The following is a 4277-nucleotide window of genomic DNA, read 5'->3' on the forward strand; positions in this document are numbered from 1 at the left end:
GACTGTGGTAGAAGGGACCTGGGCTGTTGCGGTGAAGGCAGTAAGAAGTGCTTAAATCCAGCATATAGTTAGAGTATGCAGAATCTATGCATAGATTGTATATGTGGTGTAAGAGGAACAGAGGGTTAACGTGACTTCAATATTTCTATCTGGGCAACTAGGAGAAACATATATCCATTACTAAAAGGAGAACATTGAAAGAGTGACAGTCATGTCATGGGGCAATGGGGACTAATCAAAGCTCAGTTAGGAGTGAGATGACTGTTATACTTCTGAATCATGTTGGACATAATAGACTAGAGATCGGACTGGCAAGAAGACAGATCTAAACACAAATTCAGTTACATGCCCTTTTCATCTTTCTGTAGCCTTCTTTTTCTTCTCAATCCCTCTTATATCAGGACTACTGACTTTTAGTTACCTACTTATATTAGGTTCCCTTGAGGGCTGTGAAAGAAACATGCCACTTGTTTTTGTTTTTTTGTTTAAGAAAGATTCTTTCTTAAAAATTAAGTAGCTCTTTGCTGCATCTACTGCGAGAATAAAGACCTTCTCATCAATCAGACTGTCGACATTCCTGAAAATGTCAATATCACTCTGAAGGGACAAACAAATATTGTGAAGGGCCCCAGAGAGACCCTGCAGAGGGACTTCAATCACATCAATGTACATCTCAGTCTCCTGGGAAAGAGAAAGAAGAGGCTCTGGGTTGGCAAATGGTGGGGAAATAGAAAGGAGCTGACCACTGTTTGCACTGTTTGTAGTCATGAATAGAACATGAGCAAGGGGGTTGCACTGGGCTTCCATTGTAGCATGAGGTCCATACATGCTCACTTCGCCATCAATGTCATTACCCATGACAAAGGAGATCTTGTTGAATTCGAAATTTCGTGGGTGAAAAATACATCTGCAAAGGCCAGGTGCTGCTTGTTCAGTATCTCAGTCCCAGAAAGATGAGTTTATCCTTGAAGAATGACATTGAGCTTGTTTCAAATTCAGCTACTTGGATTGAACAAACTGTAACAGTTAAAAACAAGAATATTGGAAAATTTTTGGATATTATCTATGTCTCTAAAAAGGGAACAGTTCAGCAGTCTGATGAGACTTAGTTGTCCAGCTTCAGAAACAAAATACCAGGTAATTTCTAAGACCTATTTGCAATTCTTTAATGATACAATAAAAACCTCTATTGATTTGAGACGTTTTCTTAAAAAAAACTCATGCAAAGTGAAGTTTATTTTTCAATCATACAAAAAGATATAGAAATACCAACCCACTAATTTTATAAAAGCACTTGGAATGACATTATGTTAATCAGAGGAGATATAAAAAGAGCTATGAACAAAAAGAATGGGGTTTCTGTAAGAAAAGAGAAATATTGCTACAGATGATGGATAACCATTCACACTGAATGGTCCCTCACAATTCACTTAGCCTGAAAGATGTCCAGTTTGACACGCTTTGCAGTACTATTATGATACTACACTTCTGCAAAAAGAGTCGAACATTCTATCAATGGCTTTAAGTAGCACAAAAAATAATGGTAACCAAATTTGATACCTCTCTACAGTGAAGAAAAGTGGCTCTTCCAGGCCCTGAAGAAATGATAAATATACAAGAAAATCTGGGAGTGTGATTTGGTTAGGTGCTTAGACAGATCTGAGGCATTGGAGTTAGGGACAAGCAAGGCCTTATTTGAGCAAGGGAGGAGGGAAGAAAGAGGAGTGGAAAAAGGGAGAGAGAGAAACTGAGAATGATAATTTGTGTTATAAGTAATTTTTTAAAAATAGGAAAGAAGGAAGAAAAGAAGGAGATAGAAAATGTATTACAAGATGAAGAGTTTCTAGGAATTGTTTAACCTGGAGAAGGAAAAGCATAATAATATATTTAAGAGATGGACTTCAATACAGAAGAAAGATGAGACTTCTTTATAGCTTCAGAGTCTGGCTAAGTCCAGACTCAAGGCAAATGGTCCTTTCCCCTTGCTGGCCATGTCAATTAAAGCAAGTTATACCTCCTTGTGTCTTAGGTATATCTTCTGTAAAATGGGAATAATAGAAGCATCTCTTTCAAAATGGTGTGAAGATTAACTGAAATAAACTGGATGAAATAAGTGAATGGACAAGGCTGGGGAAATTAGCCCTAGTTTGGGGCTAGATCCTAGCATGAAAAAAAAACATAGAATGCTGTCCTACTGGTTCCAGGGTCACTCTGGTACTGAAAGTGGTCAATCTGCTAGTTGAAACATGTAGCAGATCAAAAGTGGATACTTCCAACTGATTTGTCCATTCAGAACAGGATCCAAGTCAACAGCTAAGGAGTATATAGGAGGGTGGATATGGGGAACAAGATTCAATCTGGAAAAGATTAAAGACACAAACTCAGAAAGGTATCGGGATCTTATCTAGGCAAATTAGGCTTCAGATTGGGCTCTAGTTTCAGCTACAGAAACCAAAGCAGAAACCTAGCCACTTTAGTACAACGGAGAGTAGTCAGGGCAAACTTACTTGCCATATTGGCTTCCAGTAATTTTTCAGAATTTATCTTCATATGATACTTAGTCCCCTTGGGTCCTGGCTGCCCTGACTAAATAGATGACTGGATTTAGGTAACAGTAGATACACAGCAAAGGCTAGAGAGACACTGGGGAGATTTGTCTCATTCTTGGGAATTTATTTACTTTTTAACAATAAGAATGAACAGAAAACTGTTGGGAAGGTACTGAGCACCATGCTTCTGGATATTTGAAACACAGATTGAAAGACCACTTAACTGGCAAGGCAATTGTGAACATTCATCTATCATGAAGGGATGTTATAGACATATAACAATATTCCTCCTAACCATGTGGGTTGAATGACAGACATAAAAAATATCAGGTCTTCTTTCCTAGAATATGTGGCTATTGTGTTACCTTATCTAGTCAATTTTGTTGTAGGTATAAATAATTAAGCTAAAGGATCTTGAGATGAGGAGGTTATTCTGGATTATCTGAAATGTCTTAAATGTTATCATGTGTATCTTTTTAAACAGAAGGCAGAGAGCCAGGAGTGGTGACTCATGCTTGAAATCCCAGCACTTTGGGAGGCTGAGGCAGGTGGATCACCTGAGGTCAGGAGTTTGAGACCAGCCTGGCCGACATGTCGAAACCCCATCTCTATTATAAATACAAAAATTAGTAAGGAGTAGTGGTGGGCACCTGTAATCCCAGCTACTCAGAAGGCTGAGGCAGGAGAATCTCTTGAACCTAGGAGGCTGAGGTTGCAGTGAACCGAGATTGTGCCACTGCACTCCAGTCTGGATGACAAAGTCAGACTCCATCTCAAAATTAATTAATTAATTGATTAATTAAAAGGAAGGCAGAGGAATCTTACAGACAGAAGAAGAGAGGGAGAAATACAGAGAGGGAGAGACAGAGAGAGAAGTGTACTGTACAGATGCAGTACAGAGATGCAGCCACAAGTCAGAAAATGCCAACAGCCAGCAGAGTCTGGAAGAAGCAAAAACTGTATTCTCCTCTAGAGCCTCCAAAAGGAGTACATCTGATGATGCCATGATTTTGGATTTCTGGCCTCCAGAACAGTGAGAGAATAAATTTCTGTTATCTTAAGCCTCCTAGTGTGTGGTTATTTGTTACAGCAACCACGGAAAACTAATACACTCAGAGTCCAGAATTTCAAAGGACACTATAGTTATGGATTATTTAGCTAAAGATGGAGCTACAGCAATCAAATCCCATTTACTCTTTCCTATTTTCTGCATTTCCTTATATATATTATCTTAATTAAAAATGTCCCTTAGTCTAATAGCCAGTAGATATTACAACAGGAAATAAATTTAACAGAACGGAAAACCCAAGGAGTTGGTAATTATGTAATCAGGGAGATCCCCAGAGGTAGTTAAACCACATTGCTGCCTCAATTTCCTCTCCAAATATATAGTGTCTATGGAGTGAAAGTTCTCCTTAGGCAACTATTAATCAGGTTCCTACAATTCCTAAAGTAAGTCAATCAAGGCTCTAAAAAGTTGTAGAATTATAAATTAAAAATCCCAAAAAGAAACCAGAAGAACACGGCAGATTCAGGTACCTCAAATATGTATTAATATATTCACCCTTGTAATAAATATTGTTGAGCTCCTGATTATCTGAGAGATATATTTTGGTAGAAAGAATATAACTATAAAAAACATAGAAAGTTTCTTGCTTCAAGAAGCATTATACTTTGCTATATAACCTCTAACCTTTAGAGGACTAACACTTCTAAAGTTATCTCTAC

At 38.0% G+C, this 4277-nt stretch overlaps 1 pseudogene; it reads left to right on the top strand.

Moving 5' to 3' along the window:
* The first annotated feature begins 224 nt into the window (after window positions 1–224).
* Window positions 225–1130, top strand: LOC108593924 (large ribosomal subunit protein uL6 pseudogene; annotated as a pseudogene).
* Window positions 1131–4277: the final 3147 nt, after the last annotated feature.

Source organism: Callithrix jacchus, chromosome 10 (genome assembly GCF_049354715.1).
Source record: "Callithrix jacchus isolate 240 chromosome 10, calJac240_pri, whole genome shotgun sequence".
NCBI lineage: Eukaryota > Metazoa > Chordata > Mammalia > Primates > Cebidae > Callithrix > Callithrix jacchus.